Source organism: Caretta caretta, chromosome 1 (assembly GCF_965140235.1).
Source record: "Caretta caretta isolate rCarCar2 chromosome 1, rCarCar1.hap1, whole genome shotgun sequence".
NCBI lineage: Eukaryota > Metazoa > Chordata > Testudines > Cheloniidae > Caretta > Caretta caretta.
The window spans coordinates 323,656,072-323,683,545 of record NC_134206.1 but is presented as its reverse complement, the minus strand read 5'-3'; the positions used below and the strand labels follow the sequence as shown (position 1 = coordinate 323,683,545).

General features: G+C 39.8%; 1 protein-coding gene and 1 long non-coding RNA gene across 3 annotated transcripts in view; both read left to right on the top strand.

Annotated features, from left to right (window-relative positions):
- The window catches only part of GRAMD4 (GRAM domain containing 4), a 142,174-nt gene that overhangs the window by 13,819 nt on the left and 100,881 nt on the right, over positions 1 to 27,474 (top strand). The window lies entirely within an intron of this gene.
- On the top strand, positions 13,120 to 14,473 carry LOC142070639 (uncharacterized). The gene is made up of 2 exons (XR_012666580.1): positions 13,120 to 14,071; positions 14,267 to 14,473. It is a non-coding gene; the product is annotated as an uncharacterized LOC142070639 (long non-coding RNA).

Genomic DNA, 27,474 nt, shown 5'->3' with positions numbered 1-27,474 from the left:
ATTATTTTTAAAAAAGGAAAATGTCTGCAACAAAATTTTTAATAAAAAAAGTTACCTTAGGCTAGTCAGTTTCAAGGGTGGAAAGTAAAGCAGTACTTGTAAATTCATCCTACCCTTAAAATTGACTAAATTTGGTCATAAAATTCATTTAAAGAAAAGTCTGTGAAATTCAGTATTTTGATATTTACACTGTTGTAATTTTTTTTAGTGTTCTGCAGAGGGCCATAGTCATTAACTGTACAAGGTGAGGAGAGCGTGTTCTCTCTCCCCCCTCACCCCCCCGAAAGCTTTTTCAAATGGGCACTGCGTCTCAAAACACCAAATAACAAAAACCAAAACCATTGTGTGTAAAATGTTAGTTAAATTCAGTGTAGGACTTTCTAAGTTGAGCACAAATTTAAGTGGTATTTGTTAGATATAGCTGTAATGTAAGTCCACCTCTTGTCTGGTAACTTCACCCTTATTTTGTAGACGTGCTTAGTTTTTATTTTAACTCCATCTTGTTAAATTCTTCGCTACTGTTGGAACACAAGTGTACAGTTTTTGATGGCTTGGTGAGATATATGCTATGCTATGTCTAGCTTCACTGGATAAGCACAGTAATGGATGTAATTGTTATGTTACTTGGTGAAGAAATGGTGAGTTGTATTAGGAACAAGTGAACTGGAGTGCCCCTAGACTAAATAACCTATGATAACTATTTTCTTGGGCTACTGAATTCTGTAATGACATGGCTAAAGACGTTAATGAGGTCAACACTGGGCTTAAAAATGGAGATAAATAGAGTGAAGTTCAAGTTCCCTCCCTCCCCTTGCTTTTTATGTCTGTGGACTCTAGTGGAGCCTTCACAATATTATTTATACAGATGGATGAGCTAGTAATATTGGCATTGGTGTAAAGAGTGCTACATCCTTGTAGTGCAAACACAGCTTCACTACTCGTAGAACTACACTCCCTTCTCTTTCCTCTCCCCACCAAGTCTCATGAAATACTTGTTGCCCTAACAGTTTTTTCTTTATAGGGCTGTTGCTAAGAATTTTTGGGGGTGAGGGGTTGAATGGTGAAGCATCACCTTATCCTCACAATTATCCTCAGTCTCTAGTACTCCTCCTCTGTTGTTCTTCTCTCACATCTAGCTTTTTTTCGGTATGGTCTCTTTCATGAATAACTCAAGACTCTGCTTCCGTTCCTGGCTTTTCCTGGCCAACATCATTAAATTGTCACGATGGAAAGTTTCACAGCTACCCACAAGCAGCAGCAGTGAACCTGACAATCATGTAAGCTTCCCTCTGCCTCTGGGTAGCAATGCTATGATCCATAAAGGATGTGCTGGGGTTGCAGGCAGACTTGAGAACAGAGAGCAGCATATATATATAACAGTTTATAACATTTGCTTCATGTTTAGGATGTTCTCTACTATGATAAGAGCTAGAAACTCAATTTAAAAAAATGAAGACTAAAATCTATAGACATTTATGGGTAATGCCCTGGGGAAGCTTTCCACTCTCCTCTGGCAGGTGGATTTTTTCAGTCATGTGAGAGAGTATAGCTACAGCATGTGAAAAAAGCATTTCAATGTTGGATATAAGCAGGCTACTTGCTACCCATGTCAAAAACGGGCAGCCTTTTCAGTATACTTGGGGTTGCCATCAAAATACTAAAAACCCAAAAACCAAACCTGATTTTATCCAAAGCTGCCAAAGTATTAACTTTGTATTAAAAATTGCTGGGTGTTGCAAGGTGTACTTTAAAGATTTAGAGAAGTTCCTTGCCCTGAAGAGCTTAAACTGGGGGAGAGGGAGGGAGGGAAATACAAGAAAAACAACCATCACAGCAATTCAGATAAAGGAGATTGAGGTGAAATTATTAGTGAAAAGAAAAGAGGAAGAACTCCTGAAAGTTGGTTTTAAGGTGGCTTTTGACAGAGGTCGTTGGGGCTTGAAAACTCTTCTGTAGAGGTGGTAGTAAATAAGATATGAAAGTGGCTTTAAAAAAAAAAGCGAGCAGTAAAGTATGAAGATTTATGTATGTGGAAGAGCAGGAAAGTAGATCAGAAATGTATGTGAAGAAGGTTAGCAAAAGCCTTCAAGGGAAGGGCAAACTTACTTGACATTTACATCACTTCTGTTTGCTCTGCATCTTCATATGCTATGGTTATATGTGCATAATACATATATGCAAAAAATAGTTGCATAATATGAGAGGAAAGGCAATATTTATCTTAGAGAGCAAAGCTACTCCATGCTACTCTTATGCATACAGTTAGTGACTAAGTGCTTGCTTATCTCATTTAGCACAGATTTCTGTTTTCAGCCTAATGACCTGTTTACCTTCCTAATTCTGACCTACTGACTGCTATTCCTACCTACATGCCTCCAGCTTTCATCCAGATCACAGCACACGATCCATTGTCTACAGCCAAGCTCTACATATAACCACATTTGCTCCAACCCCTCAGACAGAGACAAACACCTACAAGATCTCTATCAAGCATTCTTACAACTACAATACCCACCTGCAGAAGTGAAGAAACAGATTGATAGAGCCAGAAGAGTACCCAGAAGTCACCTACTACAGGACAGGCCCAACAAAGAAAATAACAGAAAGCCACTAGCCATCACCTTCAGCCCCCAACTAAAACCTCTCCAACGCATCATCAAGAATCTACAACCTATCCTGAAGGATGACCCATCACTCTCACAGATCTTGGGAGACAGGCCAGTCCTTACTTAGACAGCCCCCCAACCTAAAGCAAATACTGACCAGCAACCACACACCACACAACAGAACCATTAACCCAGGAACCTATCCTTGCAACAAAGCCCATTGCCAACTGTGTCCACATATCTATTCAGGGGACACCATCATAGGCCCTAATCACATCAGCCACACTATCAGAGGCTCGTTCACCTGCACATCTACCACTGTGATATATGCCATCATGTGCCAGCAATGCCCCTCTGCCATGTACATTGGTCAAACTGGACAGTCTCTACGTAAAAGAATAAATGGACACAAATCAGATGTCAAGAATTATAACATTCAAAAACCAGTTGGAGAACACTTCAATCTCTTTGGTCACTCGATTACATACCTAAAATTTACAATTCTTCAACAAAAAAACTTCAAAAACAGACTCCAGTGAGAGACTGCTGAATTGGAATTAATTTGCAAACTGGATACAATTAACTTAGGGTTGAATACTGGGAGTGGATGTGTCATTACACAAAGTAAAACTATTTCCCCATGTTTATTTCCCCCCCCCACCCCCGTTCCTCAGAAGTTCTTGTCAACTGCTGGAAATGGCCCACCTTGATTATCATTACAAAAGGTTGCCCCCCCCCCCCCCCCCGCTCTCCTGCTGGTAATAGCTCACCTTAAGTGATCACTTTCATTACAGTGTGTATGGTAACAGCTATTGTTTCATGTTCTCTATGTATATAAATCTCCCCATTGTATTTTCTACTGAATGCGTCTGATGAAGTGAGCTGTAGCTCACGAAAGCTTATGCTCAAATAAATTGGTTAGTCTCTAAGGTGCCACAAGTACTCCTTTTCTTTTTGTGAATATAGACTAACACGGCTGCTACTCTGAAACCTTCCTAATTCTATCATCCAAGAAATGAGGCCTCCCTCCATGTGTTAATTACTCATTACAGGCCAGGCCTCAGCTAGAATAGTCATGCTGTGATTGACTAAGGGCTTGTCTACACTGGCAGTTTACAGCGCTGCAATGTTCTCGCTCAGGGTTATAAAAAAACTTATCTTATCAGCCCTGTAATATAAGACTGTGTCAGAGACTTGCGTTAGAGCCTCATATTATTACTTACCATTTATACAGTGCCTCTAAAAATCATTCTCCCTTTCATCTCGTATCCCTTTCAGGTACGAGGTTATTTTTACTTATTTTTTGAATTTATTATTTAAAAAAACAAAATAAAGGCAAAACCAAGTTTTGAAGGCTGAAAGTTGGCATTCGAGTTTTCAGTGAGGAATACACAAACCTGTGTATATAACAGTCTTCAACTAAACCAAAGATAATTTGAAGCTTGAAGTATCTAGATTAGAACTTCTGTTGTTTATGTGGCAGAAACAAATGCTGGAGTCTGTTTTCCTTCCTACAAGATGATGTGGTGGGTGAAAGACCTGCCTTCCTCTATCTCCAGCCTTTCTTTGTCTCTGGAGGGAGGCCCTCTGCCGTATACCACTGTTGCTGCTACAGGGACAGTTGGGTGACTACAGGTTTGTATGTCCTACTGCTAGCTCTAATGTTAGGGTGGCTTTGGATACTGATCTTCGAATCCCAGGTCTGATTGGTCTGGAGCCTATTTTTATTGTCAAGCCATATACCAACTTTGGCTGAATGTATTGCTAGGACCATTACCATTGGGAGGGGTAAGCATTAATGGAATTTGTCTAACTGCCTTCTCGCTTAACCTGATGGATGCAACTGTATTTAAAAACTGTTTTTAGGCTTTATTTCAGTCCTCTTAACTGTAATTTATAACTCTGCACTTCTATAGTACTGTTCATTCAAGGACTTCAAAGTACTTTTTATACGTTAATTTGCAATGCCCAACCCTCTTGAGAGACATGTGGGATTGCTTCATGCAGCCACCTCTGGAGTGAGACATAGCAGCTTGACAGCAGTGTTACTCAACAGTTTGGGTCAGGAAATGAAGAATATCGTATCTAACAAATTACAGAGGCAGAATGAGTTGCTGCCTCTTAGGAAAATTACAGACTTCTATAGTTGTCAGGACCTCTGTCTCTCATCCCAAGTGAGATTCGGGAGCAGTGTTCCTTAACACCGTGCTGGGGTGCTGATTTATTAGTGACTTGGAGATAAAAACGCCATTATCTAATCGCCAACATCACCTCCAAGATATCGGTGACTTAGCACAGCCCTACTTGGCTTCTGAGACCTGAAAGGATCACAGTGCAAAACTTTATGATTACAGACATACTCTTTTATATAGATATAGAAGGGACTTCCTGGGTCATGGAATCCAGCCACCTGCTATTTCAGGTAACACTATCATATAATCTTGTTCATAAATTTATCAACCTCCATCTTAAAATTAGGTTGGTTGTTTTTCCCACTACTCCTGTTGGGGAAGCTGTTCCAGAACTTCACTCCTCTGATGGTTAGAAAACTTCTAATTTCCATCCAAAATTTATTCATAGCCCGTTTATATCCATTTGTTGTTCTGCCAGCATTGTTTCTTTATCTTAAATAGCTCTTCTCCTTCAGTGATGTATTTATAGAGAGCAATCATATGCTTTCTTGGCTTGTTTAGCCTAGCAAAATGAAGGCTAAGCTCTTTTAGTCTCTTCTCCTAAGGTCGGCTCTGCATTCCCCGATAATTCTACAAGCTCTTCTCTACATGTGTTCCAGTTTGAATTCATCTTTTTTTGAATATGGGTGATCAGAATTGCATGTAATATTCCAAATGAGGTATTAATACTTCCCTAGCTGTACTGGAAATATATCACATGATGCATCCTAGGATAATATTTGCTTTTTTTATGGCCATATTACATTGATGAGAAAAGAGGGCAACCTTTTTTTATGTTGCTTAAGGCCCTTTTTTACTTTATATATTGTATTTTTTTATATACTGTAAATTATATTTTTATTTTTTTATTTTTTATGATCGGAAATTAATGTTATTTTGTATAAAAACATTTTACAATACTTTATATAGTTAAACTTACAGAGTTTTTGTTTTGTTTTTTAAAATGCAGTACATACGATGCTAATAGTGGCTGAAATATTTGCTTATGCAATAAATAGATGCAGTACTTTTGGTCTTAGTTGTCAGGTTGAAATGCTTGGTCTGGGAACCTCAAATTTAAACCCTTTCAGTGCCATTGCTAAACTGCTGGATTGCGATCTTTGATAATAAAGCTACATGTACAATAAACTATACGTTCCTGCTCCAGGTGAATGGATGTGATGATCCGAGTCACGGCACCACCAATGTTGGGATTCCCTCGGAGGCCTTTTCCACTCAGCTTATTCAGAACACCTCATCCAGATCTGGGAGAACACTTCCTTCAATTCTCTGGGATCTAAAAAACTCAGTTTGACTCTAGATTGCTTCACTTAGGTGTCTTTATTTGGAGTACAACAAAGCTACGCTGAGTTGGTCAGACTCAAACTAAGAGGTGGGTGGGTATAGGCATACCACACATTCAAAGTTTCACTGAATACCTCTTTCTTTAAAACATTTACACATTACGTTGCATTTACTGTACATTACATCTCACTTTTTTGGATTGGCTTGGTGACTTTTTAGGAACCAATCCCTGTGCAGCATGCTCTATCCATGCTCAACCTCATCTCTATATTGCTAACTGATCTTGTCCAAAGTTATCTTGTTTGTATTAAGTAAATGGTTCCCTGGGTGTTGTCCCTCTTATCCTAGCTGGCTCAGACGTTGTCTTTTTAGTCTACTGATCTGTTTACTTATCGTATTTAGCACAGATTTCTGTTTTCAGCCTAATGACCTGTTTACCTTCCTAATTCTATCATCCAAGAAATGAGGCCTCCCTCCATGTTTTAATTACTCATTACAGGCCAGGCCTGAGCTAGAATAGTCATCCTGTGATTGACTAAAGGCTTGTCTACACTGGCACTTTACAGCGCTGCAACTTTCTTGCTCAGGGGTGTGAAAAAACACCCCCTTGACCGCAGTAAATGTCAGCACTGTAAAGCGCCAGTATAGGCAGTGCCCCAGTGCTGGGTGCCGCGCCCCTTGTGGAAGTGGTTGGGTTTTTTTTAAAGAGCACTGGGAGAGCTGCTGCGTTCGTGCTTTAGTGTTGCCAGTGTAGAGAAGCTCTAATACACCTAGTGTTTCCCCTCTGTTTCCAGCTGGTGGAACCCCCAGCTAATAGCAGTGTTTCCGTGGGAGTCACTGATAACCTGTTGAATTCCTGTTGATGAAGAGCTTTGCTTCCTTCCATGCTGAAACCAGAAGCGTCAGATCCAAATTGGTGTCAGGGAAATTGAACTATCCTGTTTTTCTTTTGGTCAACATCTTTACAATGGAAATGAGTAGTTGCGTTAGAAAATCCAGCTTCCTTCTTGGGATGGGGATATTCATTTCTGGACGTTGCCTGTCTTTAAATTTTTTTTGGTGAACTTTGTCCATATAGCAATCTCTTAAAAAATTAAAACCTTTTAACATCAATTATCTACATTAGGATTTGCATCCCCTTGAGCCTCTTGTGCATTTCTTGGATGAAGTGAAGGTACCCTATCTCTGCCTCTTGCCCACGTGCATGTCTTTGTACATGTCTGTTACAATATGGCAGTGCTCAGGAGCCCTGACCCAATATTTGGGGCCCCATTTTGCTTGGTGCTATGCAAACATGAAAGACACAGTTCTACAGAGTTTACTGTTAAAACTATCAGCCTGTGGAAGATGGGGAAGAAGGATATTATTCAACATAGACTTGCTACTTTTGTAATTTATATAAATATTGACTTCCTTAGTTGCTTGCCCCCCGAGCTGTCACTCAGGATAGTCCTGCTACCTTAGTCAGTGGCACAAATACCCTGCCTCTCATCCTCCTACATCACACAGACCGTTATACACCAGTGACCCAGGTTCATTTAAGGCATAAACCATTATCTGTGGCTTATTGCTCAAATAGTGGCTCTCCTGTTTACATTTCCTCTTATGTCTGTTTTTCAGGATAACTGTGAATGCTTGAAGTAAAACCGATGTAATTTTTATCTTGCTGGTTAAGGTAGAACCTGCACTGAGGGCTAAACTTTCATATGATGGCTGGGATTTAGTTGCGTTTTAATAGGAGTGCTGTAAGAATGGCCGTATTGGGTCAGACCAATAGTCTGTCTAGCCCAGTATCTTGTCGTCTGACCGTGTCTGGAGCCAGATGCTTCAAAGGGAATGAACAGAATAGGGCAATTATCAAGTGAGCAATCCCCTGTCATCCAGTTCCAGCTTTTGGCAGTGAGAAGTTTAGGGACACCCGGAGCACGGGTTGTCGATGACCATCTTGACTAATAGCCATTGATGGACCTATCCTCCATGAGCTTATCTAATTCTTTTTGGAACCCAGTTATACTTTTGGCCTTCACAGCATCCCTTAGCAATGAATATCATAGGTTGACTTTGCTTTATGTGAAGTACTTCCTTATATTTGTTTTAAATCTGCTGCTTATTACCATATATACTCGTTCATTAGCCCATTCATTTATAAGCCGACCCCCAAAGATGGATAGGTAAATAAAGTAAAAACTGTATGACCCTTTCATAAGCCGACCCTGTATTTTAGGGGTTGGCAAACTTTGGCTCCTGGCCTGTCAGGGTAAGCTGCTGGCAGGTTAGGACGTTTTGTTTACCTGGAGTGTCTGAGGCATGGAGCCCCTCAGTTCCCTGTGGCCGCATTTCGCCATTCCCAGCCAATGGAAGCTCCGGGAAGTGGTGCCACACCCCGCAGCTTCCATTGGCTGGGAATGGCGAAATGCGGCCACAGGGAACTGCGGGGTTCCATGCCTGCAGACGGTCCAGGTAAACAAACCAGTGTATTAGAAATTCAATCCAATGATTTCATAGAGTTTAAAAGAATGAAATTTTGGTGTAGACCCGTTTATAAGCCGACCCCCGCTCTTTGATGCATCATTTTTTTTACCAAAAATATTCGGCTTATGAACGAGTATATACGGTAATTTCATTGAGTGACCACTGGTTCTTGTGTTATGTGAAAGGATAAATAACACTTCCTTATTCCTTTTCTCCACACCGTTCATGATTTTATACAGCGCTATCATATTCCCCTTTATCTGTTTTCTAAGATCGACAGTCCCAGGTTTTTGTAATCTCTCCTCATATGGAAGCTGTTCCAAACCTGTAACCATTTCTGTTGCCTTTCTATATCCTTTTTCCAATTCTAATATATTTTTTTTGTGATGGGGTGCACACAGAACTGCATGCAGTATTCAAGGTATAGGCACACCATGTATTTATAAACTGACATGATATTTTCTATCTTATTATATTTCCCTTTGACTGCTGCTGTTCTTGAGTGGATGTTTTCAGGGAACTGTCCAAATGACTCCTAGATCTTCCTTGAGTAGTAACACCTAATTTAGACTCCATGATTTTTGTATGTATAATTGGGATTATATTTTCTACTTTGCATTACTTTGTATTTATCAGTATTGAATGTCTTCTGCCATTTTGTTGCCCAGTCACCCAGTTTTGTGAGATCCCTTTGTAACTCTTCGCAGTCAGCTCCGGGCTTAACAATCTTGAGTAATTTTTTATCATCTGTGAATATTGCCACCTCACTGTTCACCCTCTTTTTCAGATGGGATGACAAGCTTTCTAATCATGTCTGTCAGTATTTGGAATAGCTTTGACATTTTTGCAGGTATAAATGTTCACAAAGCAATTCTGTTTTTGTTTTTTGTTGTTTGGGGGAAGAACAGGAAAACACAATAAATCTTGCAACAACTTATTAATTAAAACATGTTTCCTTACTGAATGGGACACAGTCTTTCTGTTGGGACCCAAAACCCAATTCTCTTCAGCATCCCTAGACTATTTTCTCTTTAATTGTTTGCATCCTCTGTCCTAAATATAGCACAAGGAAGACTGTCGCAGTAGCATGTGTGTGCCCTTGCTAGGCAAGCTAGCATTGCCTTAGCCCCTTCACTTGTACACAGAGTCTGTTCCCTACCCTTCCCAACCATACCCAATGTTTATCTAGTTGGACTTTAAGATGTTTGGAGCAGGGACCGTGCCTTCCTACGATTCTGTTCTCTTTTGATTCTTGTACTGGTACCAAGAACCCTCTGTTCTGAATGGGCTTTTGGACACTACCATAGTTTGCATATAAACAAAAATAGTCTATCTTCTAGGACATGCAGACATTCTTCAAAGCAGCACTTGCAGCAGTAAGTGAATCCTCATGAAATTTTTCCATTGTTGCAATGAGTTATTAGGAGCTCTGACACATCTAAATGACACATTGTTGGGCAGTGGAGCTGCAGAAAAAAAGAAAACCTGGACTATGAGGGACTCTCCTGCACTTTTGAAAATTCCTTTTATGGGCTGGTTATGGCTATTGCTTTGTTGTATAGTGTTCAGTACACCTTTCTGTAATTAGAAAAACAAAACCAACAACTTTAACCCCTTTTAGGAGTAAAAGAAAGGGTATGGGAGCTTCCAGTGCATGGGTGTTGTCATGCACAGGCATGTTAATTAGTGACTACTAAACTGTGTGTAAAATGCTTTGTTTTCAGGAGTTTTAACTAAATTGGAGAAACTCATTCAGTTTGAAAGTGAACTTCAGTCACATGTTTGTAAACTGCGAATTACAATACAAAAGTGTTTTTTTAAAAAAAAACTTAAGGTTGCAACAAACCCTATTATAAGTGAAATATCAATATGAGGTAGAATGTAACCACTGTTTGAAAAATGACTTTTCCCTCATGGTTAAAACCTCCATATAAATGTTGTTTTAAGTGCAACTTAATAAAAACAAAAAATTACATGGATATAAGGGAAAAATAATCCCAAAGGGTTCAGTAGGAACTTTGTCTTGCTAGTGACAGGATTGGAGATCTGTAAAAAAGGCAACTGATGAAGCTGAGGAAAACGTATTGTTTTCATCTTCAAGTGAAAAACTGCTGTTCCTTAATTGCTTATGTTGTTGTAGTGTAGGTATTTTTCTCAAGTACTCAAGGGTCTTGTAATGTATTGGGTTCTAACCTCTGTATTTGCATGAATGAGGGGCAAAAGTGCGTATCTGTCAATATGATGTTGAAAAATTGGTGTACTCAGATAAAGCGGAATGGCTAGCACTTCAGCTTGATATCTCACCTGTTTAAAACCAGAGGTCAACTCTGACAGCTGGCTAGGCTTTCAAAAGCTTTTTAACACATTGTCTCATTAAATATTTCAAAATATCTGTGACATTTCAGGCACTGAGTACATGAATACAATAGAAATGCCAAACTGGACAGGTAAATTACAATTTGGAAGAAGTTTCTTCAAGTTTCTGTCACTTAAGGCAGGGATTCTCAACCTTTTTCTTTCTAAGCCTCTTCCCCAACATAGTATAAAAACTCCACAGCCCACCTTCGTCATAATAACTGGCTTTCTGCATATAAAAATCAGGGCCAGCGTTAGAGGGTAGCAAGCAGGGCAGTTGCCTGGGACCCCATGCCACAGGGGCCCTGCGAAGCTAAGTTCAGCTTCAGCCTCGGGTGGTGGGGCTCAGGGCCCTGGACTTCAGCCACATGTGGTGGGCCTTCAGTTTTCTGCCCTGGGCCCCAACAAGTCTAACACTGGCCCTGCTTGGTGGACCCCCTGAAACCTGCTCATGGCCTCTTAGGGGGCCTTGGACCTCTGGTTAAGATCCACTGACTTAAAGCAACAATAACAAAGAAACAGATAAGGCCACTGCTTGTCTATTTCCACTGCTCTCTGGAGTTTAATTTCTACTCCTTCAAATGTCAGTTTCTGAACATACACGATATTAATATTTCCTCTCTTCGGGGAATTCCTTTTATAGGGAGTGCAGACACTGGGTTTTCATTTGTGAAGTTGCTCTTATGATCCTGCCATGGAGATGGAGTTGTCATCTTCTGCTTCTCTTTGCTGAAGTGGCACAAGATTTAGAAGATCCAAATATCGGGCTGGGGTAGGGGAGTATATCAGTTGGCGGGAAGGGGCATCTATGCAAAGGCACCATATCCATCTACATATGTCAAGGATCCTCCCCCACGCTGAACTCTAGGGTACAGATGTGGGGACCTGCATGAAAAACCTCCTAAGCTTATCTTTACCAGCTTAGGTCAAAACTTCCCCAAGGTACAAAATATTCCACCCGTCGTCCTTGGATTGGCCGCTACCACCACCAAACTAATACTGGTTACTGGGGAAGAGCTGTTTGGACGCGTCTTTCCCCCCAAAATACTTCCCAAAACCTTGCACCCCACTTCCTGGACAAGGTTTGGTAAAAAGCCTCACCAATTTGCCTAGGTGACTACAGACCCAGACCCTTGGATCTTAAGAACAATGAACAATCCTCCCAATACTTGCACCCCCCCTTTCCTGGGAAATGTTGGATAAAAAGCCTCACCAATTTGCATAGGTGACCACAGACCCAAACCCTTGGATCTGAGAACAATGAAAAAGCATTCAGTTTTCTTACAAGAAGACTTTTAATAAAAATAGAAGTAAATAGAAATAAAGAAATCCCCCCTGTAAAATCAGGATGGTAGATACCTTACAGGGTAATTAGATTCAAAAACATAGAGAACCCCTCTAGGCAAAACCTTAAGTTACAGAAAAGATACACAGACAGAAATAGTTATTCTATTCAGCACAGTTCTTTTCTCAGCCATTTAAAGAAATCATAATCTAACACGTACCTAGCTAGATTACTTACTAAAAGTTCTAAGACTCCATTCCTGGTCTATCCCCAACAAAGACAGAATATAGACAGACACACACACCCTTTGTTTCTCTCCCTCCTCCCAGCTTTTTTCTTGTCTCCTCATTGGTCATTTTGTCAGGTGCCAGTGAGGTTACCTTTAGCTTCTTAACCCTTTACAGGTGAGAGGAGCTTTCCCCTGGCCAGAAGGGATTTCAAAGGGGTTTACCCTTCCCTTTGTATTTATGACAACATATATTAAGCTCTGAGAATGCATATAGCTAAAATGTTTTTCTGTGGCTTCTGATTTGCCTTATTATTGCATTATTTTCTTTCTTGACTATTTAGGCAGATGAAGTATGTTTATAAATAAAAACTACGTTGACCTCTGGACCTTGTCATTATGAACTGAAGTTTCAGCATAGCAAAAATACATACTTAAATTCTGACTAATATAATTTTTGCTCTGCTACCAGTTTTAGAGGCATAAATATCAACCACCCTTCAACTTGCTTGAAAACTGGTTGGTCTAGTTATAGTTAAGCTCAAGAGTGGATTAATTGTTTTCTGTTATGGTGTGGTTTATATATTTCTTTCTTAAACTTCTTGTATGAATTTATTAGACTTCTGAGGTAGGATTTATGTAGTCTCAAAGAATTGCTAGATTATTCACCAGCAATTGAATTTCCTTAGTCTGTTGCAACATTTCAGGTATCTGACAGTTTACATAACACTAATGATGCTTTTTGTTTCCTTTTGTGGGGCAGGAAAATGTTTTATTTAAAATTTGGGTTTGAAGGATTAGGTTTTTCAGTGTCAGTAAACGTCGATTTCACTGTACACACCCAAGCCAATGGGAAGAAAAAGTTTCTATTGATGATGATGATAGGCAAGTAAGAAAATGTTTGACTTAAGGATACTTATTTGTATATTTTGACTCGTGTTTTTTCATAGATGCCAAGGCCAGAAGGGACCATTGTGATCACCTAGTCTGACCTCTTATATAACACGGGCAATAGAACTTCCTCCAAATAATTCCTAGAGCCTATCTTTAGAAAAACATTCTATCCTGATTTAAAAATTGTCAAGGATGGAGAATCCACCATGACCCTTGCTAAACTGTCCTGCTGGTTAATTACTCTCATAATTAAAAATGTATACCTCATTTCCAGTCCAAATTTTTCTAGATACATTTTCTAGTGATTGGATTGTGTTATACCTTTCTCTGCTTGATTAAAGAGCCCATTATAAAATGTGTTCCCCATATAGGTGCTTATACACTGTAATCAAGTAACCCTTCATCTTCTTTTTAAGCTAAATTGATTGAGCTTTTTGAATCTATCACTGTAAGGCATGTTTTCTAATCTTTGAATCATTCTCATGGCTCTTCTCTGAATCCTCTTCAGTTTATCAACATCCTTCCTCAACTGTTTGCACAGAAACTGGACACAGTATTCCAGCAGCAGTCACACTAGTGCCAAATATTCGAGGTAAAAAAACCCTCTCTGCTCCTGCTTGAGATTCTCCAGTTCATGCATTTTAGGATTACATTAGCTCTTTTTGCTACAGTGGAAGCTCAGTTTCAGCTGATTATGTACCATGACCCCAAAATCTTTTGAGAGTCTCTGCTTCCCAGGATAAAGTCCCCCTATCTTGTAAGTATGGCCTACATTCATTGTTCCTAGATGTATACATTTAGATTTAGCCATATTAAAATGCATATTGTTTGTGCCCAGTTTGCCAAACAATCCTGATTGCTCTAAATCAGTGACCTGTGTTCTTCATTATTTACCACACCCTTCAATTTTTGTCATCTGCAAACTTTCAGTGATGAATTTGTTTTCTTCCAGGTCACTGATAAAAATGTTGGACAACAAAGGGGCAAAGAACTGATCGCTGCAGATTGCCATTTGAAACAGACCTGCTTGATGACGATTCCCTGTTTACAATTAGATTTTTGAGACCTCTCTGTGAGCTAGTTTTTCATCTGTTCAGTGTGTGCCATGTTAATGTTGACAATTGGTGTTTTAATGGTTATAAAGCCTTAACTTTTTGAATCTCAGTGTCTGTCATTAATTAACTGCGTGGAGGGGGTCCAGACAATATTTCCCACAACTGTGAAAATAAGTTGATAAAAATTGGGGAAAAAATACTTAACGTGCATACTTTTGGTAACTGAATTTAAAATCTATTAGAAATATAAAAAACATGTAAAATATCCACTAAAATTATTTTTTAAAATTGAATTCTGCCGAGCCTATTTAAAATAGAGCATGTCAGAAACAGAGTGGATCAAGGAGTATGAGATGGGTATAGTACTGGGTTCACTTTAGCATCTGAAGTGGTGCTCCTCAAACAGTAAATAACTATGTTACTAAAGACAGGTTTCAGAGTAACAGCCGTGTTAGTCTGTATTCTCAAAAAGAAAAGGAGTACTTGTGGCACCTTAGAGACTAACCAATTTATTTGAGCATGAGCTTTCGTGAGCTACAGCTCACTTCATCGGATGCAGCTCATCCGATGAAGTGAGCTGTAGCTCACGAAAGCTCATGCTCAAATAAATTGGTTAGTCTCTAAGGTGCCACAAGTACTCCTTTTCTTTATGTTACTAAACTTGTTTAAAATTGAAAGCGCAACCTAAATTACCTGTGAGACTTATCTCCAAACACCCCATTCTTCCGAAGCCTGTCTTGTATAAAGCACCATTGCTAGTGGCAGTGTGTTCTGGAAAGAAATGATATCCAGGGAGATGGTGATGCCTGATACTACACTCTGTTATTGGGGGAAGGTTGCTTCCAGACATAGCTGTATCAGAGTTCATTTCAGAGGTGTGTGTGTTTGTCTCAGAGAGAGAATATGAATGAATGTAATGGGGGAAGGGGAGCTTGGATTTTTCCATCTGACCCTGTTCGCTTTAAGACTTCTTCTAGGATATCGAATATTTGAGCTTTCTACTTGTTTCAATCTCAAAGGGAAAATATGTTCAGCTGATCCTGCAGTTTAGAAGTGTTTTTTTTAAAAACACATTAGCCCTATATATTTGTAATTTGGTCAGTTTTATTTTCATTTGCTTGAAACTTTGCATGCAAATTGTCAAGCCAGATACAAACTTGTTTTTCTAAATAGAATTTAAATTAGGGCTGTCAATTAATTGCAGTTAACTCAAGCATTACCTCAAACCAAATTAACTTGATTAAAAAAATCATGATTAATCACAGTTTTAATTGCACTGTTAAACAATACTAGAATACCAGTTTAAATTTAGTATAAATATTTTTGGATGTCTTCCTACATTTTCAGATATGTTGATTTTAGGTTTTTTAAGCTCACAGTACTTTAAACCTAGGGTCTCTTATTGCACTATGCTGCCTCCTCTGCTATATTTGGTGACACTTCTCCAGAAGATTGTTTTTTCTGGCCAAGGACCAATGCCCTGACTAACTCCAAACAAAATAGTCACTCTGCTGCTATCTGCTCCTGTTAAAAAATATAAAAATTTAGGGGATTCTGAATCTTTTGCTAAGATGGAAGCAAGGATTTTGGTGGGGGGAATGGAGACCTAAACCTTGGGCAGCAAACTCAAATGAACTGAAAATTGCCTTCCTGAACCGCGAGGGCAGACTGCACAACTAGCAGAGGGCTGTATGGCTTCAGACACTGAAATGGAATGCTTAAACAATCGGTGAGGTCCAGAAAAGTTTGTGTACCAGGTGGCCCTTCAGAGCACAATGACTCAAACTTACTTCTGTTTTATGGGAAAACTCTGCTAGAAGTGCGAAGCATACATATATGCATAAAAGAAAATCTTACTTCATTCCTGGAGATTATGGGGATGATACATAACTCCCAGCGAGGCAACACTATTCTTGTAGTTCTGTCTAATATGAGTGATTGAGACAAGATTTTACTTACCACATATAATATAAATATAATGGAAAGGGGCAAAACTGTTTAACGCCCCTCTCCCATATCTCTGACTAGCTGCATGGCTAGGAGAGAGGATTTTGCTATTTTGAAAGAAATTTTGTGCACGTCCTTTGCAGCAAAACTCTATCATTTTGATGGGAAATAGTTATATTTTGGGATCAAATAGCAGCAGTCAGATGACACTACTATGATGATACTCATGGTGAGGACTGTGGTACAGAAGGAACTAAAGAGGACTGAAATAGGACTTGCTGTGTATGATACTTAACTCCCTTGGCCTCCTTTGACTTATTCACAACCGGCGAAGTCCTTGTTCTGTGTATCTTGCAACACAGCATTCTTTGGCACAAGGTGTCCATGTTAGTCCACAAGGCTGCTGGTGTGAACCTGTCTAAATGCTCGGTAGTGCTTCACTTAGAAGTCGGTGTGGTAAGAAAGTAGAAGACTACATCCCCTCCTGCACCTCCCCCTCATTGCAGGAGCATCTTCAGTTGTTTCACAAGTATTGTTTTTTCCATCCACACTTCCCCTCCCTCCAAAAATGGACACTGTTACATCATTGGCACTTTGAAGAATGGATACACTGTGTCACGGAGTCCCTGGGCGATGCTCTGGAACTGCTCCCCATGAAGCTAGTCAGGACTCTGGGGAGGTCTCCTTTCTGTGAGCAGCCTGTCTCCAGGACACAAAGCTCACACAGGTTCCACCTTCTGGGGTCTGACCTCGGAGCATTCAGCATCCTCTGCCCCTCCGTGTGCTTCCCACAGCGAGTCCACTCAGGCGGGGCTCCTGGGGAAGCCAGAGGGTCCTGCACCCCAACTTCACAGTCAGACGTGACTCTCAGCCAGCCTGTAAAACAGAGGTTTATTAGACAACAGGAACATGGTCTAACAGAGCTTGTAGGTGCAGAGAACAAGACCCCTCAGCTGGGTCCATTTTGGGGGGCCATGAGCCAGACAACCACGTCTGTACTTCACTCCATGTCCCCAGCCAGCCTCAAACTGAAACTCCCTCCAGCCCCTCCTCCTCTGGGCTTTGTCCCTTTCCCGGGCCAGGAGGTCTCCTGATTCCTTTGTTCTCCCACCCTTTAGCTCTCACCTTGCAAGGGGGAAGGGCCCAGGCCGTCAGTTGCCAGGAAACAGGGTGTTGGCCATTCTCTGCGTCCAGACCCTTGCAACACACCTGCCCTCCAGGGCTCTGCAATGATCATACACCCTTACCCCACCCCCTAGATACTTAAGAACTGCATAGGGGAAACTGAGGCACCCCCACACTATTCAGAGGAAACATTAAGAACAGTCTCACTTTGTCACACACTGTCCACTCCCTTCCCCCTTGTGCAATGATCTTGATTTACTAAAATGTTAACTATAAAGTTATACTTTAGAAATGTTTATTTTCTTGGATTATACTGACCTTGACCGTGTGTTTGTAAACCAGTGATACTATTAATCAGGATTATAGATGGAGGTCATAGCCTGTATGATGATTATTATATATTCTTGGAGGTCTCTTTCACCTGTGTACCAGAAATGTGCACATCTTCATTTTTCCCTTTCTCATATATTTAAAAAAAAAAAAAAACTGAAAGAAAGTGGCTAGAAGTGATACGCTATGGTTTTATTTAAATATAATAAATAACATGTCTCTGTTTGGATAACATTTTCGTGTTTTTTACAGTCCAGTTTCTTTTTAATGTTTAAAAGAATCTCATTCAAACTGCAGAACCATGCAGTTACAGGTTAGCAACAAATGTTCTATTCATAGTTACTACTGTCCTTGAAATGTGTGATTTCTTATGAAAGATCACCTTTGATCACAAAAGATATTCATGCAACAAACATCTAATTAATAGAGCTGTTTGGGGAAAATTTCAATGGAAAATTGTGTGTGTGGTGGGGTAGGGAAAGAATCTTCCTAATTTCCTGGTCAGGTAGTGCAGAAATGTTAGTTGTTAATGCAGGGCTCTGTCTTCTTGGATTCGCTGCTGTCAGTGTGTTGAGGACTGAGGAAGATAACGGTGGTACTATGGAGCAAGATCTGTTTCACTGCACAACAGGGTGGATTTGATTTAAATTTGAATGACGCTTTTCCTGCCCCAGTTAAAGAAGAATAGTGTCGTTATCTAACTACACCCCTTTAAAATAAATATATTTCAAGGGTCAGAGGACACATGTAGCCAAATCATGAATGTGTTTGCAGTAAGAAATGCAGGGCTAGAATCTCTGCTTCTTTGAGCTTCTGTACAGGGTGGATTTGATTTAAATCACTAGTCAGGAAGACTTGATTTAATCATGGATTTCTACATAAAAGTACATTGTTGTTGGTTGTTATAACCTTAATACATATTCTTCACAACTCAGAGATAGATGTAGGTTTCATTTTTAGAAGGTACACACTATACATTTTTAAAGTGATGATCCTTTCATCATCTTCAATGCAGCTTCCTCCTGAGCAGGAACGCTTCTCATGATGTTTCATTCGGGCAACGAGGCCTTGCATTTCTTTGTTGCACTGTTTGCATTTTGCACATGTGCCTGTCTTACCCACAGATAGAGGAACTTCATTAAAATATTCCCAAACTGGGCCTCTCTTACGGCCTGCTGCCATTATAGGTTTTCCCTTCTAGTGAGAGAATGGTGCGGTAGATCTCAAATCAATGAAGGCTACACTCAGAAAGACCTCAAGACTTCTGGAATATGCTGCTCAAACAGTTTCACTTTTGTTTCTGCTGCCTGTCCCTCCCTTCTCTCATTTATCTCCAGACTACTTCTCCTTGTCCAGATCTATTCTGCCCCAACAATCTTCTATTCATTGAACTTTTAGAAACTTTGCACTTTTAGAGAGGGATAAGGGATTGACTCTGTGTACACAAATTTGCAGAGGGACAATAGGGTTAAGGTCTGTTGTTTCTCACCTCAACATATTTATTTATTTTATTTATTTTAAAAACATTTTTGCTGTTAACAAGCATGTTATCTCTAGAGACACAAATCCACAGTTTGAGACTGCAAAACTAAGCATCCCTGATATTATCTTCTAGACTGAGTTTTGAGTCCCATTGGGTGGGTAGATGATTTAGGTTAATGCTTTTATACAGAAGCCCCTGGAACCCCATGAGATTGGGTCCCTAATCCATGAACTATTGTAACTCATTTACAAAACTTTTCTTAAACATTACAGGAATATATTGTCTCCTGCTATAGAATTAGAATTTATAATCCCTATTCCATGATCAGATATCTTTGAGCTATAATGTATCTTAATTAAAACTATCTTTAGATAGGTTTTTTTCCTCAAAGCATTTTATCAAAAAAATCTGATTTAAAAAAAATTTTTTTTAAATTATTTTTATCCATACTGCTGCACAAAAGCTAATTCTTGTGGCTGTACTACAGCTCTTCTGTTTTCACACCTTTTGATAAGTTGTTTGTAAAAATTTACTGCTTGCTAAAATGTGACACACAATCCCATGTGTAGGTGCTGGGGCATGTGACTCATTCAATTCTGTGAAGTTTTCCTATAAATGTGTGCATGCACAATTTGTCATATGTCATATGCATTTCTTGGGAAGGTAGGGGTGAATGAAAATAGGAAGGTGAATGATCACTGCTCCAGCAATGTAGCTACATACAAATGGCTGTAGCTAGACTCTGTGGTACTTTGGGGAGGCACAGAGATACTTGGCAAACCTATAACCAGCCTGCCTATCCTAGGTTGGGGGCGTGAATGCATAGTCATTCTCCTAAATTAGTCTTTTGATTTATGCCTTTTATTATGTTCTCTCCAATTGTTAGGTTGGCCAAGAAAATGAACTGAGTTAAGATGGTGAATTTTCACCCCTTGCTGACTTGCATGCATGTGTTTCCTGAGACTTATTTAGGGGTCTGTTTTGCTAATCCTGGATCCTGCCAGTTTTTCAAGACACCATTCACTATTTAGATCCTTGGTTTGAGGTTTTAACACCTGGACTCTGAGAGGTTTTGCTTCCTAAACCAGGCCTGTTCCCAGAATCTAGTGAATTTCTGCTTTTGTCTAGAAAACTTTGAACTGATTTTGCTCTGTAAGGGAATTTGGAGACCGTGGTTCTTTGGGTGTGTAAATGAATTGCTCCTCTTTGCCAAACACATCCTGCTGCCACTGCCACCACATACACATTTTGTTAATATTATCAGAGAGCCAAAATTGACTTGGTTTGAATCTAAATGGCAGTGAGCTAATGTGCCTCAATCCTCTTGCTCCTTGTTGGGGTAGATGGATAGGGATAATGGCAATGCTTCTGCAAAAGGTGTAACTGTTCTGTGGATAATAAGACTTCAAAATTCTGCCTTGCAAAGAACTACCAAAATGGCCACGTCTTAGTTTCTATATAAAATGTGCTGTCTTTAGAAATGCAGAAAAGATTATTTAGACACTGCTGCCAACTCAATCCGAAAGTAGAGCTTCTTTCTTGCTTATCACCAGTAACAAAGATTTTACAGGCTAAGTTATGGAATGCAGTGGGTTTGAACAGATGTAACTGACTTGGTAATTAGAATTCTTACACACAAAAAGGAATAAACCCCATCTCACTCTTCTGTAGCTGTAGTATCTCTTCAAGCAGAGGTGACTGGTAACTGCTGATAGTGGGCTCCCTGCTCTGCACTGGGCTGCCCCCGAGTCCTGATTTGCCCTTCCCAGCCGAGCTGCTGCCTGGGCTCCCCACTCCCAGCTGGACAGTTGCTCGGATTCCTGGCTCCCCGTTCCCTGCTGGGAGCATGGCAGCCGCCCAACGGGGAGCAGGGTGTTGAGGGGGTAGGGGCAGCTGTGCCCCTGGCAGAGAGTGGGGAGCCAAGAGCCCTGGTGTCTGCTGTGCTCCTGGCAGGGAGCGGGGAACCTCAGGGTAGCTGGGAATGGGAAGTCGGGAGCCGTGGGAAGCATGGGGGCAACCCACAGGGGAGCTGGGAACCAGGGCAACAGCCCGGCTCCAAGCAGGAAGTCCAGGCAGCCCCCAGGCTCCCATTGAGGAGGCCAGGAGTCTCAAGGGAGCCCAGGGGTAGCCTGGCTCCCAGGGAGAGCTGTGCTTGGAGCTGAGGCTTTCAGTCCCCCACACTGCTCCCCTTAGGTTGGTGGAAGCACTTCTGGTGAGGACGCACACCACCTACTGAAGAAGGGCAGTGTGGACATGAATCACCACAGGTAATTACTGTGGTGGCTATAAGTCAACCTAACATAGGTTGACTAAGTTTTTAGTGCAATATGCCTGTAATATGACTATAGTTACTGATTAAACTTGCAACATATTGAATCACCACTGCGTGCCCTCCCCCCTGAGCAATTTGTCAGAATGCACAGGAAGTGGTCACTCTCTTCCAACAAACTCTTGTTAGTCATCGTGTGATAGGTTTAACTAATAATATTTTAAACAGATTTGTTTGCCAGAACTGTCTCATGTTTAAGCTTCTTTTTCCCTAGAGCTCATGTAAGTGTGTTTATAATCAGTGTCTCTAGAGGGTGAGCAGGGAGCAAGATTTTTTTTTTAGTTTAAATTGTAGTTTTAGAAAAAAAGTTCCGTACCTCACAACCTTTGTGATTTGCTTTTTGTGACCAAAAGAGTAAGATCATGAAAAGGAAGAGTTGTTTGTGTTACATATGTATTGACCCTGGAAATGCCAATGTTATCTTATTGAAGGTCTGGGATAAAGTAATAGAAATCTAGAAAACATGGTTAATTGAGTACCAGCTTCAGAGTTCAGCGCTAAGACTCCCTTTCTGTCTTTGGCTGAAGTCCAATAACCAGTAATAACATTACTTGTTTGTTAAAATGTATAAAATCAATTTTTCTTAGGGGTTTCTTTGTCAGAATTTTACTTGCCCATCTGGAGTCACACCATGATGGGAGGGTGTCTCTTGCGATTGAACCTGTTGTAAGTTTTTTGGCCAATGCTTATAATTGTTGTTGCTAGGATATAGAATATAGGTGTGTGTATGTGCTTATATTTGTATTTTGGATGTAGCCAACATCAAGTGGCCTTCAGATTAGTAAAGGAATGCTTGGGTGGAAACTGAGTCATGGTAAAAGGAAAATTATTTCCAACACCTTGCATTCTGGGACACTGTTTCTACTTTATTTGGTCACAATGCACACAGTGAAATTCTGGTGCAAAAGGCCCATACGAGCCCCGAACCACTCTCATGCCCTTTAATGCTGGGCTTGAGAGGAAGTACACCCTTTGTACAGATGTAAAACTAACCCAGAATACTCTCCAGTTTTGGAGATCAATAAAAAACAATAATGCTCACAATCTTCAGTTTTCCCCTTCCCTACTCAGTTTTATGGCTTGGGGAAACTGAGTTCTGTTGCCTTGGGCAAATCACTCGTATTGCCAGTGGCAGAGTTAGGCAGAACTCTTGACCCTCAGTCTGATCCACTAGATCATGCTGTGCCTCTGATTTTAAGATTCCCTGTGGCCAAAAAGCAGAGGTAGCCAGAAAGGAGGTGCAAGGAAAAATAATGGAAATCTGTAATCCACTTTTAAAGAGATCCTCCACCCAGGGCTGGATTAAGGTAATCTGAAGCTGTAGGCGCACATGGCTCTGCCTCCTTTCTGTGGCCTTCTCCACCATGTAGAGAGGTGGTGGTAGTAGGGAGGATGCCACTTTTGTACTTCAGGAGAAATTGCATCTCTTTGAAAGCTTCTTGATATTCCTAGATGTCTCCTCTTGTTGAATGTTCTGAAAAATGAAGTGTCCTGCAGCTTGATTCTTACAATTCTGATGCCTTCAAAGATTTAACCTCTGTTTATCTTGCAATGGCAATTAAAAAAAGACAAGAAAATCAGAATAGCTTGAAACTTTTAGTGGCAATGATGTGATAATAAAATAACTACCCTACAGTATAATATAAAGCATCAGGAGTGTTTTTTCATGGCAGCGTAAGATAGAATTAAGGGCTAAATTTTTTAACTGGGTGGTGAAATGTAGCAATGGAACCTAATTTTAATCACTTAAATATGAGTGACATGATTCTTTCCCCCTTAACCTACTATGCTGAGTGTGATTCAGAAGTCTGTTGCTCTCTATTAATTTCATTGCTCTTGAGAACAGCTGAGGTCTTCGAACTGTCATCTGCAGCACACTGTTTTGAACACACTTTTCATGTAAATTACACACTCTGCCACTTCTATTTTGCAATGTGCTTTTTTTCCCTAGGGCTTATGTTCTAAAACTAGTCTATTGTAATTGTAAGGAGGAATGTTTCACCACAGAGCCAGTACTGAACTAGTTACCTGTTTCTGGAATTGTAGGTACTTGGTAAGAAATTAGAAATGGGTAAAAACAAAACCATTCATTACATAGTAGTATAATTTAGTTGCTGGACCATGCAGATGTTCTTGACCATGAGAATGTAAATAAAAGAAAATCTAATGGACACAATTTCAAAACAATGTGATAATTAAGCTCATAAATCTCATAAACCACTAGAATTGTGAGTTTGACTCCTTTTGTCATGCTGTGGAAATTTGATGGGCAGTGTAATCTGTTTCCTGTTACCAGAATTAACTTCGCAAAGGGAAAGGTGGGAGGAGGGAAGCTATTTAAACTACATAGTTGCGGGGAAAATATTGCTCTACATCTTTGGTTTTGAGGACTTTATTTTTCAAAATGTGTTTGTAGGAATGGCTTTTTTTGTGTTAAAGTTAATAAATATACACCTGAAAAACTCCATATTAGCAGATATTTCTGGCTTGCTACTGTGTGGTGGTGGGGTTTTGTTTTTGTTTTTTTAAGAAGGTTATTTTCCTATAGTCCTGCATACACAATCCAGCTATCAACTTTGATGCTCCCTAGTGGGGGAAAAATGACTAGAAGCAGTATGAAATTGACAGTGGAGATTGGGACATGCATGGCAAATCTTTTGGGGCAGGGTGGGGGTTTATTGTGCATGTTTGCAATGTATCTGTAATTTACCAGTAAATCTAATTCTAACCTGTGCTCCCATTTTTATAAATATTGCCGAAGTGTTTAGCAGAAGACTTGTTTTCAGTCTGAAGCTTACTTAATTTTCTAGCTTGGGATGTCCAAAGCTGTGAGAAACTAATTCATAATGCTGATCCTGGGAGTCTACCTAAGTGTTGCCATGTTTGTTGACTTCACTTTTTTAGCAGCTAGTTGCAGAAGTATGACACTAGGTGTGTTGTAATCAGACAATGCTGCACTTCTGTATAAAAACCGAGTTTACTTATGTCCTAGTAATGTTGCAAACATAGTTTTCTTAAAGGAATAAATTGTGAAGATGGTTGTAGCCATAAGCAATATTACGGAACCAGAAGTCGGGAGTTCTCCATAGTTTTCAGACCTGTACTGGAAAAAATGCTGCTTTAATTTGTACCACTGTTTTCAGTTTATAACTGAAAAAATCCTACTTCTGACCAGTAACATCTTTCCTGAAAAAGAGAGAGGAAAATGACTAAGAACTATTTCCTTTCCTTTTTAACTTTCAGCCTGATAAGCTGTTTTGGTCCCTGCCAATGTTTGTACCTTGTGGTAGCCTATTTTTGAGCTTAAAATTTAAATTGAAGACTTATTTTGATCAGCAGAGCAAGTTTGTTAGTATTTTACTTTTAAAATGTCTTGCATTTTCAAAACTACAGGTGATAATAACCCAATTAAAGGTGGACATATCAATTACAGTGGCAAATTAAGCAACCTGACAATGTTTTAAATAGAGTGGAACCTCAGAGATACAAACACCTCGGGAAGGGATGTTGTTCATAACTGTGAAATGTTTGTAACTCTGAACAAAACGTTATGGTGGTTCTTTCAAAAGTTTACAACTGAGCATTGACTTAATAAAGTGAAATTTTACTATGCAGAAGAAATATGCTGCCTTTTAACCATATTAATTTAAATGAAACAAGCACAGAAATAGTTTCCTTACCTTGCCATGTCTTTTTTTAAAAAAAATTCCCTTTATTTTTTTAAAAGCTTACATTTAACACAGTACTGTACTGCATATTATTTGTGTTTTTTGTTACTGTTGCTGCCTGATTAGGCAATTCCTGTTCTAAATGAGGTGTGTGGTTAACTGGTGAGTTTGTAACTCTGCTGCTCGTAACTCTGAGGTTCTATTGTATACCTAATGCAGAAATCTGCATTTAAATAACATCAAGCTGCCATTATGCCACTAACAGATGCAAAGAAAATATTTTTGTCAAAAATTCAGTCTTTAAACTTGTTGTGTACCATGAATCAAAACATACATGAAACTAGTGTAGCATAGATTCTTGACCTGTAAGTCTTAGCTTGGAAAAGACTTGTTTTTAATCACAGATGATGTTTTTAATACTCGTTACATGGGTTTCTTACACATCCATTCTCTGCTGTGCCCTCCCCAGCCCATATTTGTTTAATAGGTAAATGTCTTGTAGGCTATGGAAGGGGGTTACTGTGGGACTTTTGTCACTTTCAAATTCACATCTCTAATGTGTCAGTAGTCTTGTCAACATACTAAAAGGACTTTTGCCATGATATAAATTATGTGCCTTCTAAGACTTCACATCTGCTTTGGAGAGACCAGTTTTTTTTAGCTGAGGTGCTATGCTGGGAAAGCAAGGATTGTTTCAGGCTGCTGGAATTTGAAGAGGGGCCTCTGCTGGACTCTTTCTCCAATCTGTATTCCCAATATTATCTAACGTTGTGTTGGAATATGAGGCTGAAGAAGAATAGAACAAGCAGTGTATCATTGCTGAGGGTGACAGTAGGGGCAAGGCAGGTAAGGGAAAACTCGTTTGATAGCAAGGAAGGCTAACTTGTATTAGGCACACTGCATGAGAAGGGGGCAGGGGGCCTCCAGTCCTGACAGGAGATTTTGAAGTGGGGAGGTTCATTTTCCTGAGGATTGGGAGGGAACATTCAGGCTTCTATCTGATACAAAGAGGAGAGGGCCAGGAAGTCTGCCCTGCTCCAGTCTTTCAGTAAACAGCAAATATGCTTGCTTTTGGCTTTGTGAGTCAAGCTGCATCCTGTTCAAAAGAAGCTTTTGAAGTCAAATGCTTTTCTGCCTCAAATAATTGAATCTGTTTTAAGAATTAAACTGTGTTCCCTCAAAAATCAACCTCTCCCACCAAGAAAATATCTTGAGTGTAATGGGTGGATTTTCCCTGTTTAAGTTTAGCCTGGATACAAACTGGAAGGCAAAGCAGTTAAACCTCAGACGTTAATTTTTCCACCCGTGTTTTAAAATATAACAGACATTAGCTGTAGAGATGTTCTGGATGGTAACTAACTTATATCTTCGTCTTTGATGAAAGACTGAGTTCACAAATTCTTCACATGTTAATATGATGTCCAAACTATTCCATTTATAGAAAACTCTTAGCTGTGTGTCTTGCTCAGTTCCATTTTTTCAGTGCTTTTCTTCATGAAATAGTGTTTTTAAAAAATAATGGTTTGACTAATTTCCCTCCCCCACCCCGGAGAAGCAAGAGAGAAGAAGTCTCTCTTAGCAAGGCTTTGTTTCTCTAGAATTCTGTGTGGATCAGCGAGCAGTGGTGGTTTTGGAGATGGATCTGATGACTGCTTGCACAGATTGAATGTAGGTCAATGCCTCTGTTGAATACTCTTAATTTTGATGAAGTCTTTGATTCCAGTTGGTCGTCTAGTAGATTTCTTCAGTAAATCCTATGCAGTATCTATGCAAGTCCTTGAGTAATAGTTTAGCAGTGTGCTGGCCTCTAAACTACCAATTTCTTGCTATGGTTTGTAAGTCTCTTGAAAAATGTGATCTCAGCTATTCAGTGGAGGAGTGGTATATCTTGATTAGATGTTGCCGCAAGTCCGTATGTGTGTGAATTTACCCTCAGAATAGACTTAATAAAAAAGCAGAAAACCCAAATGAAACAAACAAAATCCTTTGTGGGTCACTTGAGTTAGCAGGTTGGTACCTGCTGGGAAAGGTCGCCATCAATTATCAGCTATTAGAAACAGGCTCTGCTCACTGTCATACTTGAAAATAAGTGCTTCTTGGAACGCTAAAGTGTTTCCTTCTATAAATAACTGTTTAACCAGAAAGCACTTGAAAAATGATTGAAAGCACTCTTTGTAATTAGAATGTTTGTATTCAGGCATACTGCAAATGTTTTAATAATAA